Genomic DNA, 16,026 nt, shown 5'->3' on the forward strand with positions numbered 1-16,026 from the left:
CCAAGCTTGACACAACAAAACATCCTTCAGACCTCTTGCTTTGGGTATATATGTTTTGTTAGGAGTGCCTGATGTTTGCCTAATATCATGCATAGGAGAGTGGGTATCCCGCAAGTCATAATACATAGACTCTTGACCGTCATTTATCATGTACTCCATGATAACCTCCTAAGAGATTATACAACAAAAATAAACTAATGGCATATGCAACAAAAAGATTCAATGGCATATGCAAAAAACCGATTCAATGGCATATCCAACATTAATCCCTAAATTGATCTTATGACATACGCAACAAATGAATGAATCAATACAAAGTGGGGTAAAAAATGTACCATGTCATCCTCGCCCATTTTGTGGAACATGACCTGGGCAGCCCGCGCCTATTGGAGTTGCGGCGAGTCGTACACCATCTTTGGCGCATCATGTTGTGTCTAGCCATTCAGTATCGTTGTCCATTCAGATGGCGGAGCAGAGTCGGTCCCAAGCGGGGCGAATGGACACCTTCCTTCTCGAAGGTGTGGGTGAAGGAAATATGCCTTAGAGGCAATAATAAAGTTCTTATTTTATATTTCCTTATATCATGATAAATGTTTATTATCCATGCTAGAATTGTATTAACCGGAAACTTGATACATGTGTGGTTACATAGATAAAACACCTTGTCCCTAATAAGCCTCTACTAGACTAGCTCGTTAATCAAAGATGGTTAAGTCTCCAAACCATAGACATGTGTTGTCATCTGATGAACGGGATCACATCATTAGGAGAATGATGTGATGGACATGACCCATCCGTTAGCTTAGCATTTTGATCGTTCAGTTTTATTGCTATAGCTTTCTTCATGTCATATACATATTCCTTTCACTATGAGGAATACCATGTGTGCTATCCAACGTCATAACGTAACTGGGTGATTATAAAGATGCTCTACAGGTATCTCCGAAGGTGTTTTTTTGGGTTGGCATAGATCGAGATTAGGATTTGTCACTCCGAGTATCGAAGAGGTATCTCTGGGCCCTCTCGGTAATGCACATCATAATAAGCCTTGCAAGCAATGTGACTAATGAGTTAGTTATGGGATGATGTATTACGGAATGAGTAAAGAGACTTGCCTGTAATGATATTGAACTACGTATGAAGATACCGACGATCGAATCTCGGGCAAGTAACATACCGATGACAAAGGGAATAACATATGTTGTCATTACGGTTTGACCGATAAAGATCTTCGTAGAATATTTGGGAACCAATATGAGCATCCAGGTTCCGCTATTGGTTATTGACCGGAGAGGTGTCTTGGTCATGTCTACATAGTTCTCGAACCCGTAGGGTCCGCACGCTTAATGTTCAATGACGATTTTGTATTATATGAGTTATGTGATTTGGTGACCGAATGTTGTTCGGAGTCCCGGATGAGAACACGGACATGACGAGGAGTCTCGAAATGGCCGAGAGGTAAGATTCATATATAGGACGATAGTATTTGGACACCGGAAGTGTTCCGGGGGTACCGGGTACGTATCGGGTCACCAGAAGGGGTTCCGGGCTACCCCCGGCAAAGATATGGGCCTAATGGGCCAATAAGGGAAACAGAGCAGCCAGCATGGGCTGCTGCGCCCCCCTTGCTGGCCGAATAGGAAGGGGAAGGGAAAGGGGGAAGGGAGAAGGAAGGGGAGGCAATTCGGCCTCCCTCTTCCTTCCCTCCTCTCTCCCCTTTCCTTCCCTCTCCGGAAAAGATGGTAGGGGGGGCCGAATTGGACAAGGCCCCCAAGTAGGATTCCTCCTACTTGGGTCGCCCCATGGCTGTCCCCCTCCCCTCCCACCTATATATATGTGGGGAGGGGGCGCCTAGAACACACAACAAACATTGTTAGCCGTGTGCGGCGCCCACCTCCACAGTTTACGCCTCCGGTCATATTGTCGTAGTGCTTAGGCGAAGCCCTGCGCGAATCACTTCACCATCATCGTCACCACGTCGTCGTGCTGACGAAACGCTCCCTCGACACTTTGCTGGATCAAGAGTTCGAGGGACGTCATCGAGCTGAACGTGTGCAGAACTCGGAGGTGCTGTACGTTCGGTTCTTGATCGGTCGGAACGAGAAGAAGTTCGACTACATCAACCGCGTTATCAAACGCTTCTGCTTTCGGTCTACGAGGGTACGTAGACACACTCTCCCCCTCTCATTGCTATGCATCTCCTAGATAGATCTTGCATGAGTGTAGGAAATTTTTGAAATTGCATGCTACATTTCCCAACAGTGGTATGAGAGCCAGGTCTATGCGTAGATGATATGCACGAGTAGAACACAAAGAGTCGTGGGTGGTGATCATCATACTCCTTACCACCAACGTCTTATTTTGATTCGGCGGTATTGTTGGATGAAGCGGCCCGGACCAACCTTACATGACCACGTTCATGAGACCGGTTCCACCGACAGACATGCAACTTTTTTGCATAAAGGTGGCTGGCGGGTGTCTGTTTCTCCAACTTTAGTTGAATCGGATTTGACTGCGGCCGGTCCTTGTTGAAGGTTAAAACAGCAAACTTGATAAATTATCGTTGTGGTTTTGATGCGTAGGTAAGAACGGTTCTTACTAGAAGCCCGTAGCAGCCACGTAAAACTTGCAACAACAAAGTAGAGGACGTCTAACTTGTTTTTGCAGGGCATGTTGCGGTGTGATATGGTCAAGACATGATGTGATATACATTATTGTATGAGGATATCATGTTTTGTAGAAGTTATCGGCAACTGGCAGGAGCCTTATGGTTGTCGCTTTATTGTATGAAATGCAAACGCCATGTAATTGCTTTACTTTATCACTATGCGTTAGCGATAGTTGTAGAAGCAATAGTTAGCGAGACTACCACGACGCTACGATGGAGATCAAAGTGTCAAGCCGGTGATGATGGAGATCATGACAGTGCTTTGGAGACGGAGATCAAAGGCACAAGATGATGATGGCCATATCATGTCACATATTTTGATTGCATGTGATGTTTATCTTTTATGCATCTTATTTTGCTTAGTACGGCGGTAGCATTATAAGATGATCCCTCACAAAATTTCAAGGTATAAGTGTTCTCCCTAAGTATGCACCATTGCGACAGTTCGTCGTGCCGAGACACCACGTGATGATCGGGTGTGATAAGCTTTACGTTCACATACAACGGGTGCAAGACAGTTTTGCACATGCAGAATACTCGGGTTAAACTTGACGAGCCTAGCATGTACAGACATGGCCACGAAACACTGGAGACCTAAAGGTCGAACGTGAATCATATAGTAGATATGATGAACATAGAGATGTTCACCATTGAAAACTACTCCATCTCACATGATGATCGGACATGGTTTAGTTGACATGGATCACGTGATCATTTAGATAACTCGAGGAATGTCTATCTAAGTGGGAGTTCTTAAGTAATATGATTAATTGAACTTAATTTATCATGAACTTAGTCCAAATACTATTTGCATATCTATGTTGTAGATCAATAGCTTGCGATGTAGCTCCCCGTTTATTTTTGATATGTTCCTAGAGAAAAATAATTTGAAAGATGATAGTAGCAATGATGCGGACTGGGTCCGCGATCTGAAGATTATCCTCATTGCTGCACAGAAGAATTATGTCCTTGATGCACCGCTAGGTGACGAGCCTATTGCAGGAGCAGATGCAGACGTTATGAACGTTTGGCAAGCTCGGTATGATGACTACTTGATATTTTAGTGCACCATGCTTAAAGGCTTAGAACCGGGACTTCAAAACATTTTGAACGTCACGGAGCATATAAGATGTTCCGAGAGCTGAAATTGGTATTTCAGACTCATGCCCGAGTCGAGAGGTATGAGACCTCTGACAAGTACTTTGCCTACAAGATGGAGGAGAATAGCTCAACAAGTGAGCATGTGCTCAGAATGTCTGAGTACTACAATCGCTTGAATCCAATGGGAGTTAATCTTCCAGATAAGAAAGTGATTGACAGAGTTCTCTAGTCACTATCACCAAGTTACTGGAACTTCGTGATGAACTATAATATGCAAGGGATGACGGAAATGATTCCCGAGCTCTTCGTGATGCTGAAATCGATTAAGGTAGAAATCAAGAAAGAGCATCAAGTGTTGATGGTTAACAAGACCACTAGTTTCAAGAAAAGGGCAAAGGAAAAAAAAGGAACTTCAAGAAGAATGGCAAGCAAGTTGCCACTCTCGGGAAGAAGCCCAAAGCTGGACCCAAGCCTGAAACTGAGTGCTTCTACTGCACAGGGACTGGTCATTGGAAGCGGAAATGCCCCAAATACTTAGCAGATAAGAAGGATGGCAAAGTGAACAATGGTATATTTGATATACATGTTATTGTTGTGTACTTTACTAGTGTTCATAGTAACCCCAGGGTATTTGATACCGGTTAAGTGGCTAAGATTAGTAACTCGAAACAGGAGTTGCAAAATGAACAGAGACTAGTTAAGGGCAAGGTGATGATGTGTGTTGGAAGTGATTCCAAAGTTGATAAGGTCACCATCGCACACTCCCTCTACCTTCGGATAAATGTTGGACCTAAGTAAATGTTATTTGGTGTTTGCGTTGAGCATGAATATGATTGGATCATGTTTATTGCGATACGATTATTCATTTAAGTAAGAGAATAATTGCTATTCTGTTTACATGAATAAAACCTTCTATGGTCATACACCCAATGTAAATGGTTTATTGAATCTCGATCGTAGTGATACACATATTCATAATATTGATGCCAAAAGTTGCAAAGTTGATAATGATAGTGCAACATATTTGTGGCACTGCCGTTTAGGTCATATTGGTGTAAAGCACATGAAGAAACTCCATGCGGATGAACTTTTGGAATCACTTGATTATGAATCATTTGATGCTTGCGAACCATGCCTCATGGGTAAGATGACTAAAACTCCGTTCTCCGGAATAATGGAGCAAGCTAATGACTTATTGGAAATAATGCATACCGATGTGTGTGGTCCGATGAGTGTTGAGGCACGCGGTTGGTATCGTTATTTTCTGACCTTCATAGATGATTTGAGCAGATATGGGTATATCTACTTGATGAAACACAAGTCTGAAACATTTTAAAAGTTTAAAGAATTTTAGAGTAAAGTGGAGAATCATCATAACAAGAAAATAAAGTTTCTACGATCTAATCGTGGAGGCGAATATTTGAGTTACAAGTTTGGCCTTCATTTAAAACAATGTGGAATAGTTTCACAACTCACGCCACCTGGAACACCACAGTGTAATGGTGTGTCCGAACGTCGTAACCGTACTTTATTAGATATGGTGCAATCTATGATATCTCTTACCGATTTACCACTATCGTTTTGGGGTTATGCATTAGAGACAGATGCATTCACGATAAATAGGGCACCGTCTAAATCCGTTGAGACGACACCGTATGAACTGTAGTTTGGCAAGAAATCTAAGCTGTCGTTTTTTAAAATTTGGGGTTGCGACACTTATGTCAAAAGGCTTCAGCCTGATAAGCTCGAACCCAAATCGGAGAAGTGCATCTTCATAAGATACCCTAAGAAAACAATTGTGTCGGTGCAACAGACCCCGGGCATGTTGCCTAACTGTGCACAGGCACAAGATCAAGATTGAAGCACCAGCTCAAGATAGGGATTGAAGAACGAAGATACTTGAAGAACCAACATGCAGCTCGGAGAGATCGAGATCGAGCCAAAGGAACAGGATATCGGCAAGAGAAGGGCCTCCCTTGCTGGGAAGGCGAGCCCAGCAAGGGGCCAGGCCACCACCAGAAGCAAGCGACCAAGACTCCCCGGCAGCACCTGCTGTCGGATGTGGGGTTCCGGCAAACCCTTAAGGTTCGAACACTGGGGTGCGCGTGGAGTCTTTCTCTCCTACCGATCTACGCCCTAGCTCGCTAAGATCTCGCGGACGAACTCGCAACACAGAGAGACACGAGATTTATACTGGTTCGGGCCACCGTTGTGGTGTAATACCCTACTCCAGTGTGGTGGTGGTGGATTGCCTCTTGGGCTGATGAAGAACAGTACAAGGGAGAGAACAGCCTCCTGAGGTTGAGGTGTTCTTGTGCTTGGTGACTTAGCGGGTGAGAGCTGGATGAACTGCTCCATCCCCCTACTGTGGTGGCTAGCTCTACTTATATAGGCCCTGGTCCTCTTCCCAAATATTGAGCGGAAAGGGAGCCAACAACGGCGGGCAAATTTGAAGGGGGACAGCTAGTACAAGCTATCCTGACAAAAGTGGTCTTCGCCTGCGAAAAGCTCAGGTGGTGACGCCGTCTTGGGCTCCACGATGACCTCCGTCTTGTCGTCCTTCTGGTCTTGGTCTCGTTGCACCGATATGGCAACCTTTGCCTGATCCCCCGGTACTCCTCGCATGCGCTGGCTTCCTTAGCACCAAAGAGGAAACAAGGACGCTGCGCGCGCTGGTGCCCGTCTGGTGCCCGCCAGGCGTCGATCGTCATGGCTCACGTCACGAGAGCCTCGTGAGGTTTGCCCCGCCTTGATATCTCCGCTCCTCGTGAGCCTGCCTGACTAGGACACTCCTGAGGAGGTCTTGCGTCGTTCGCCTCGCGAGGCTTGGCCCCTCGCGAGGGTCTTGGATGCCTTGTTGATGAAGATGGGCTGTACAGCCTGCTGGCTTAACCACGCCGCGGGCCGCAGGCAGGCAAGTCTGGGGACCCCCGTTCCCAGAACGCCGACAGTAGCCCCCGGGCCCAAGGTGCGCTCGGGCTTGGCTTCGTGGCGAAGCCAAGGGTCAAGTACGGAGCATCGCGGGCCCCAAAAGCCTGCGGCCTCGGTTGACGCGCGGCGGTTGATTGGAAGTGGGCGTCCCCGCTTCCCCACACTGCCTCGACTTGACAAGTCCCTGCGACATGCAAGGAAAACCATCATTACCTGCGATCGTGGGAGGCGCCGGTTGGCCTTCTCTTGCTATAAATGGGGAGGGGGCGGAGCCCCCGTAGCCCATCTCTTCCTGGCTCGTTTGCTTCTTCCTCCTCGCTCCATTGCTTGTTGTGCCACCAATGGCGCCACGAAGGAAGTTCTCTGCCGCCGAGAAGGGAAAGGCCCCTCGCGAGGGGCCCGGCTCCCCGGCGCCCAAGCGCGGACGCGGCCGTCCGCGCAAGCACGCTGCGACCCCCGCCGTGGCCCACTGTCGTAGCAGCACCGCGGCATGCGGAGGGGGCCGTCCCAGCCATGGCGGTCCAGTTGACGAGGGGAGGCGTGCTATGGTGGCGCGGCCCCCCGTCCGCGCTTCCACACGGCGGAGGAGTCGCCGAAATTTGTCGTCTGGTCGGAGAACCCGGCCGGCAAGTGGCTCCAACTTCCGCGCTCCTTCGCCGGTGAACTGCCGGCCTCTGGTCCAGGTGGACTCTGGTTGCAGATGGATGGTTGCTGCAGCAGGGCCTCTTGGGTTGCGGTCGAGACTTCCGCCGTGGGCAACATAACCCTGGCCCGCGGCTGGCAGACATTCGCCCGTGCGCGCGTCCTGGGCAGGCGGTGCACCCTCCACTTCAAGTACGATGGTGGATCGACCCTCTATGTGAGGGTGTTTGGGGAAGATGGTCGCCGCGCCGGGTGCTGCCCCGAGGCGGTGAGGAGGTGCTCGGCCTTGGTGACAGTCGCGACGAGGATGAGGCCGAGCCTGCCCTCGGCGGCGACCGTGTCTCGTCCAGCTACGGCGGCTCTTCCTCCGGCGACAGCTCCAGCAGTGGCGGCTACGACCAGCCGCCGTGCCCGCTTTGAAGGCGGCAGTGGGTCATCTCGTCGCCGCGCCTCCATGAAGCACGAGGAAGGATTCGGCTAGGCTCGGGGTGCCGCTAGGGGCCTGCCTCCGTGGATCGCTGCAACACTACTTTTGTTTTACTCTTTTTCCTGAATCAAGAATGAAACTAGTATGGGCCCAGGGGGGCGTGTACCGAACTATGGTTCTTCGGTTATTGCACTATGCGTGTTGTTCCCGTGCCATGTCGTTATTTTGCGCAAAGATAACTTAACCTGGTATATTCAGGATGCCCCTTCCTCGCGAGGTGTTTGTTTCCTTGTGTCCATCTCGCGTTGGTGTCCTGTATTTGCTCAGGGACTGCGAAAATACGTTAGGAAGTGCGTTAAAAGATTTGCCGTTCACCCAGGCCCTGACCTGGCGCTTTGTATCACGGTACCCGAGGGGCACGGACTAGGAGAGGTGCGCCAGCTTTTGGACTCGAACGAGGATGGCTCGCGAGAAGGCAGAGAGGAGAAAAAATTCTCGCGAGGGCACCTGCCTAGCCCCCTCGTGAGGTATGCGAGAGAGAGAACACGAGAAAACCCGAGCCGGAAAAATGCAGTGAGAGGCGAGGGAATCAAATCAGCAAGGAACGCCAAAAGCAAACTTCGATTAAGGAAACGCGAGCCAACTACGGAAAGCAAATGAAAAGCCGCGTCCGGCACCTAATCTAGTCTTCAAGTCTTCTCACCGGCGCGGAGCTAAGTGCTGCCACTAGGTGTTGGCGGGAGCCCCGGGGCCTGAGGCCGGCGCTCCTGAGACTCCGGGGCGTGTACAACCCCAACTCATTATTACGTGAGAGTGTCACGGGCGGCGATTCTTCACAGGCACCGGGCCTTCATCACAGGCTCTGGGCCTTTCTTCACAGGCTCTGGGCCTTGCTTCATGGGTAGAACTTCCGGAGGTGCTGGATGTTCCAGGCGTTTCGGATAGGTACCCCGTCTTGTGTCTCCAGGCGCACGACGCCAGGCCTGGAGATGTGGACGACCTTGAACGGGCCCTCCCACATTGGTGAAAGCTTATGCAGCCCTTCCCTGGAGAGGACCCACCTCAGGACTAGGTCACCCGTCTCAAGTGTCCTGGAGCGGATGTTGCGGCAGTGGTATCGCCGCAGCGCTTGCTGGTACCTTGCCGCCCTCAGCGCAGCTTCGCGACGACGTTCCTCCTTGAGCACGAGATCGATCCCCCGCGTGGCGTCCTGCTGCGTTTCGTCGAACGCCAGGACCGTGCAGAGCGATGCTTGACCTCATGAGGAAGGACCGCTTCAGCTCCGTAGACGAGGAAGAATGGAGTCTCGCCCGTTGGCTTGGTGGCGGTGGTGTAGATGGACCACAGCACGGACTGGAGCTCGTCGTGCCAGCCCCTGCTGCAGGCCTCCAGCTTCTTCTTGAAGGTCCTGGTCTTGAGGCCCCTCAGGACCTCCGCGTTAGCGCGTTCGGCCTGACCATTACTCCTGGGGTGGGCCACCGAAGCATAGCAGATCTGTGTTCCAAGGTTAGCACAGTAGGTTTTGAAGAGGTTGCTAGTAAACTGCGAACCGTTATCTGTGATGATGCGGTTGGGGACCCCGAAGCGGCTCATTAGGCCCTTGATGAACTTGACAGCAGAGCCGGGTGGGATGGTACGGACGGCTTCCCCTTCCGCCCACTTGGTGAACTTGTCGATGGCGACGTAGAGATTGCGGTAGCCCCCTGGCGCCCGAGGGAACGGGCCTAAGATGTCCAGCCCCCAGACCGCGAACGGCCATGTGAGCGGGATGGTTTGGAGGCCCTGAGCAGGCTGATGGATTTGCTTGGCGTGGAATTGGCAAGCTTCGCAGGACTTCACCAGCTCGGGTGCGTCGTTGAGTGCTGTAGGCCAGTAGGATCCACTGCGGAACACCTTGCCGACGAGGGTCCAAGACGAGTGGTATCCACAGTCCCCGCCGTGTATGTCTGTCGGAGTAAATAGCCACGGGTAGCCTAACCGACTGCCCCTGGCTCTTCAGAAAATTATCAGGCCATTTGGGCCTTCAAGCATTTCAAGCATTGGGTCGCCTTCCCTGGCCGGCTGCCTCTGAAGCCGACTCTCGGAAGGTGACCCAGCCTCAGCAACCTCCCCCCAGGATAACCACGGGGTGGCCGACTCCAGGAAGCCGGCCATAGAGGATGCCGACTTCCCAGAGCCGGCCACGAAGAACGCCGACTCCAAGAAGCCGGCCAAGACCGCAACCACCAAAACTACACCCACATAACGGTGACCAGACGGGGTGTGGCCACAGTGCGGCCCACTACCCCCGAAGCCCGAGGCAGGCATGGCCACAGGATGCCGTACGGGACGGCCATCTCCCGTCCGGCTCGGCACTGTAGCCATGCTGGCCTCAACGTCACCCACGACAGACGCCAGTACGGCCCACGGGCGGCGGGCCCCTTTAGCCAGAGAGAAAGGCGAAGGCGGCCCGGCCTCCCCCAGTCGGCCAAGGGCGTAGCCGGCCCCCAGAAGCCGGCTACCATGTGCCACATTAAGGAGACAAGACGAGGTAAGGCTACAGTGAGAGCCCTCGAGGCGGCACACTGTAGCCACACTTGCCTCGACGAAGCCCTCGTCGTCAGGGATGAGGCTACAGTAAGCAGCCGCCGACGAGACCCTAGGCGGTGGGGCCGGCCTGTCGACCAAGAGGCCGGCAGCCGGCGGGACCCACCAGTCGGCAGAGAAGCCGGCGAGCGTAGACACTGACGGCTGGGACCAGCGCCCAGCCGGATTACAATTGTACCCCCGGGGGGTAGGCCTATATAAACCCCCCGGGGCTCCCATGCAAAGGGTTGGCTTCTTAGCATTACACACACCATAGAGAGAGAGAAGCAAGAGCTAGCCTTGTTCTTCTTCTCCCTTGAACCCAACAGCTCTAGGAGCATTTGTAGCTACTCTTTCTGATCTAGTGATCATGCGGAGACCCCGCAGAGCAGGACTAGGGGTGTTATCTCCTCGGAGAGCTCCGAACCTGGGTAAGATTCGCCGGCGTGCATGTCTTCGCCTCATCCCGTTTCCAGGCACCGGCGACGTCTTACTGGCACCCACTATGATAAGCCACCCGTTGGCATATGTCGCACCTACCACCCGACATTTGGCGCCCACCGTGGGGCCAGGTGCACCGTCGTCCGGAGACCTGTTCTGGACGGGAACCCTCTTCCTCCCCCGCGAGCGCAGCCAGCCTGCTGCGCCCGATGGCGTTTGCCTCGACGCGCTGCAAGGCGTCGATGACGCCTGCGCGGCGAGCTGCCTCGCCGATCTTCTCGGCGAGACTCGCATCTCCGACGAGCCTGCGTCTGACGCAGGCACGGACTACCCCGAGAGCCGCCTCGTCAGCCTCCTCGACAACCTTCACGTCTCTAGCGAGCCTGCTGCAGATGTGGAGTCGGTCGGCTCCACCGACCCGATGCTCGTCGACTCCGACACGGCATCGCTCGACGCATACCCCTCCGACGTGGTTGTCTTCGACGATCCTCTCCCTCGAGCTGACAGCGGCAGCAGCGCTGTCACCGAAGTGTTGGTCATCGGCCACGTCGACAACTCGGGCGAGAACGCCCACGACGCCCTGCAAGCGGCGATGCACGACCTCTCCGTCCCCATCCCGGCCGACGCCGACGCCGACGCCGAGACCCTGGAGGCACGTCGCCTCGCCCTCATCGCGGAGGACTAGAAGATAGCCTCCATGAGACGCCTCACCGAGGCCCACTAGCGCGAAGTCGACCGCGCCGCCGCCTAGCGGCCCGAGCCGAGCCGGCTTCGTTCAGAAGCGCGGCGCGGCTATCGCCAGCATGCTGGGGGCAGATCACCCCGTCTACGTCACCCCGCTCGAGAATCTACGAGCCGCTCAGGCGGCCGCAGAAGAGCTCAATGGGCTGGGAGCCGATGAGCTCCCCTACATGACAAGACGGATCCAGCAGCTGATCGACGCGGCTGCAGAACGGCACGAAGCCGGCGCCCGTGCTGATAGTCATCCCCCGCGCCGAGAGCACGCCGCGACGTCCCGCTCGCCGACTGCGAGCGGCGCCCGCCAGAAGAAAGACAAGGAGCCGGCTGCTAGCCGCAGCCGGACTCGTATCACCATCGAGCACGACGCGGAAGGCCGCCCTCGAGCGCTCGAGCGCCAAGGAAATCTGCCTCCTCCCCCGCCTCGAAGAGAAAGACGTCTCACCCCGCCGCCTATCACGCACCCGACTCTTGGCGACCGACTAGGCCGCCGAGAAGGAGTCGGCGAGAACGACGCCCGCCACCGGATCGACCGCCTTGCTCGATCCCTAGCTCTAGAAGAAGAAGACACTGTCGGCCCGCCATGCTTTGGCCCCCGCATCCGCGACGAGCCCTTCCCCAAAGGGTTCTCGCTCCCCAGAGACACGCCCAAGTACAACGGCTCAGTGAAGCCGGAAGATTGGCTCATCGACTACTCCACTGCTGTCAGCATAGCCAACGGCAATCGGCGCGTAGCCGTGAAGTACGTCCCCCTCATGCTGCAAGGCACGGCGCGCACCTGGCTCAACAGCCTCAAGCCCTACAGCATCAACAGCTGGCTGGACTTCACGGAAGTCTTCGTCCGCAACTTCACCAGCACCTACAAGCGGCCTCCCAAGCCTCGCCAGCTCTCCCTATGCGTCCAAGGACCCAACGAGTCGACCCGCGACTACCTCACGCGGTGGGCCGAGCTCCGCAACTCCTGCGAGGGAGTACACGAGGTCCAGGCCATCGAATACTTCACCGCCGGGTGCCGAGAGGGTACCCTCCTCAAGCACCGACTCCTCTGCGACGAGCCGGCTACCCTCGACGAGTTGCTGGTCATCGCGGACAAGTACGCCACGGCCGACTCCTCGATGAAAACCGAGCTCCGAGTGGACGCCTCCGGGAAGGTGATTGCTCCGGCTCCCAAGATGCGGGCTGGCGACTCCAATCGGCGCCCTTACCAGAACGATCACAAGCGCAAGGCCCCCATGCCGACTTCCACCAGTCGGCAGGTGGCCACAGTTGAAGATGAGCAGCCCGAAGAGCGGCCCGCTCCCAAGAAGAAGGGTGGCAGGCCGGCTTGGCAGCCGGCTTTCTCTTACGAGCAGACTCTCGACGCCCCCTGCAAGTTCCACAGCGGCGCGAAGCCGTCCAACCACACGACCCAAAAATGCCACTGGCTCACACGTATCTCCAAGGGCGAAGGGTTGTTGCCGCCTCCGCCTCCCGGCCCGCCGCCTCCAACCCCCCAGCAGCCGGCGGCTCGGCCGGCAGTCGGAGCCATCCAAGACGAGTTCCCTGAAGAGCACGCCGCCTACGTCGTCTTCACCAGCCAAGCCGATGACAAGCGTAGTCGGCGCCGTCAGCATCAAGAGGTCAACGCTGTCGCCTCTAGCGCTCCCAAGTTCATGCACTGGTCAGAGAAGCCAATCAGCTGGAGCCAGGCCGACCACCCAGAGGTGATGCCATCTCCTGGCTCCTATGCACTGGTCTTGGATGTCACCCTCGCGACAGAGAGGCGAGCTGCCCGATTCTCCCGCGTCCTGATAGACGGCGGAAGCAGTATCAATATAGTGTACCGCGATACCATGAAGAAGCTGAACATCAAGGCGAAGCAGCTTATGCCAAGCCGAACCGTGTTCCATGGTATCGTCCCCGGCTTGTCGTGCTCCCCAATCGACAAGATTAAAATGGATGTTCTCTTCGGAGACAAAGATCATTTTCGCCGAGAAGCGATCTGGTTCGAAGTAGTGGATCTGGAGAGCCCCTACCATGCTTTGCTTGGCCGACCTGCTCTGGCCAAGTTCATGGCTGTGCCCCACTACGCCTACCTGAAGATGAAGATGCCGAGCTCGAAGGGGATCATCACGGTAGCCGGCGATTACAAGAAGTCCGTCGAGTGTGCCATGGCCAGTAGCCGGCTGGCCGAGTCCCTCGTAGTGGCAGAAGAGAAGAAGATGCTGGAGCGGGTTGTGGCCATGGCCGGCAAGCAGCCGGCCCTGTCCCCCAACCCCAAAGATTGTGATGCGCAGGGCTCCTTCCAGCCTGCCAAAGAGACGAAGAAGATACCTCTGGACCCGGAGAATCCAGAGAGGTTCGTTGTCATTGGGGCGAACTTGGATAGTAAATAGGAAGGCGAGCTCGTCGACTTCCTCCGTGAGAATCGAGACATTTTCGCATGGTCCCCAAAGGACATGCCGGGTGTCCCGAAGGATTTCGCCGAGCACAAATTACATGTCCGAGCTGATGCGAAGCCGGTCAAGCAGCCCCTCCGCCGACTGTCAGAAGAGAAGCGAAGAATCGTGGGAGAAGAGATAGCCCGGCTCCTTGCCGCTGGCTTTATTATGGAAGTGTTTTTTCCAGAGTGGCTTGCCAACCCAGTTCTGGTATTGAAGAAGAATAACAAGTGGCGTATGTGTATAGACTACACCAGCCTGAACAAGGCCTGCCCCAAGGATCCGTTTGCTCTGCCACGGATTGACCAAGTGATAGACTCCACAGCCGGATGCGAGCTGTTAAGTTTTTTGGATGCCTACTCAGGGTACCATCAGATCAAGTTGGACCCATTTGACCGCCTGAAGACTGCCTTCATCACACCATTTGGAGCTTTCTGCTACCTGACTATGACATTCGGCTTGAGGAATGCCGGTGCCACTTTTCAGCGTTGCATGCAGAAATGCCTCCTGAAACAACTCGGCAGAAATGCCCACGTCTATGTAGACGATATTGTGGTGAAGACAGAGAAGCGCGGCACCCTGCTGGAAGACCTCAAAGAAACATTCGCCAACTTGCGCCGATTCCAAATCAAGCTCAACCCCGAGAAGTGCGTGTTCGGAGTACCAGCCGGCCAGCTGCTAGGCTTCCTGGTCTCCGAACGCGGCATCGAGTGCAACCCCGTGAAGATCAAGGCCATCGAGAGGATGGAGATTCCCACCAAATTGCGAGATGTGCAGAAGTTCACCGGGTGCTTGGCCTCCCTGAATCGCTTTATCAGCCGACTAGGAGAGAAGGCTCTCCCCCTGTACCGACTCATGAAGAAGTCCACTCACTTCGAGTGGAATGACCAAGCCGACCAAGCCTTTCATGAGTTGAAAAAAATGCTGACCACTCCGCCTATCCTGGCAGCGCCGACTGAAAAGGAGCCCATGCTCCTCTACATCGCCGCGACTAGCCGAGTGGTCAGTACTGTTGTTGTGGTCCAGCGCCCGGAAGAAGGCCGAGCCCAGCTAGTCCAGAGGCCGGTGTACTATCTAAGCGAAGTGCTATCCAGCTCAAAGCAGAACTACCCGCACTACCAGAAGATGTGCTATGGGGTGTACTTCGCCGCCAAGAAGCTGAAGCCCTATTTCCAAGAGCATCCCATCACGGTCGTGTGCACCGCCCCGCTCGCCGAGATCATAGGCAGCCGGGATGCATCCGGCCGGGTGGCTAAATGGGCCATTGCACTAGCGCCATACACGATCTTCTACCAGCCCCGCACCGCCATCAAGTCCCAAGCATTGGCCGACTTCCTCGTCGACTGGGCCGAGACCCAGTACCTACCGCCGGCTCCCGATTCTACCCATTGGCGAATGCACTTTGACGGGTCCAAGATGCGCACCGGCTTGGGAGCCGGCATCGTCCTCACCTCTCCCAAAGGCGACAAGCTCAAATACACGCTGCAGATCCACTTCGCTGCCTCCAACAACGTGGCCGAGTACGAGGCGCTCGTACACGGGCTCCGGCTAGCCAAAGAGCTCGACATACGCCGGATCCTGTGTTACGACGACTCAGACTTGGTGGTCCAGCAGTCGTCTGGCGACTGGGACGCCAAGGACGCGAACATGGCGAGCTATCGATTCGTCGTCCAGCAGATCAGCGGATACTTCGAAGGGTGCAAATTCCTTCACGTGCCAAGGGCCGACAACGACCAAGCAGATGCCCTAGCACGGATCGGCTCCACCCGACAAGCCATACCGACTGGCATCTCCCTCCAGCGCCTCCTCAAGCCGTCCGTCAAGCCGTCTCCAGAGTCGGAGTCTATCTTCGTACCGCCTGCGCCAGATGCAGCCGGATCCGACTGGAGGAACCCCGCAGGCGGTACGGGGACTTCGACAACTGGCCCGGGGACTGCCGTAGTCGCACCCGGCCCGGGGACCTCGGAACCCGGCCCAGGGACTGCGGCAGTCGGCCCGGGGACTGCAGCAGCGCAAGAAGCGGTGGCCGATTCCAATTCCACGCCACCCAACCCACCCACCCGAGTCATGGTGGCTACACTAACAGAAGAAGA

Source organism: Aegilops tauschii, chromosome 1, assembly GCF_002575655.3.
Source record: "Aegilops tauschii subsp. strangulata cultivar AL8/78 chromosome 1, Aet v6.0, whole genome shotgun sequence".
In the NCBI taxonomy this organism is placed as follows: Eukaryota; Viridiplantae; Streptophyta; class Magnoliopsida; order Poales; family Poaceae; genus Aegilops; species Aegilops tauschii.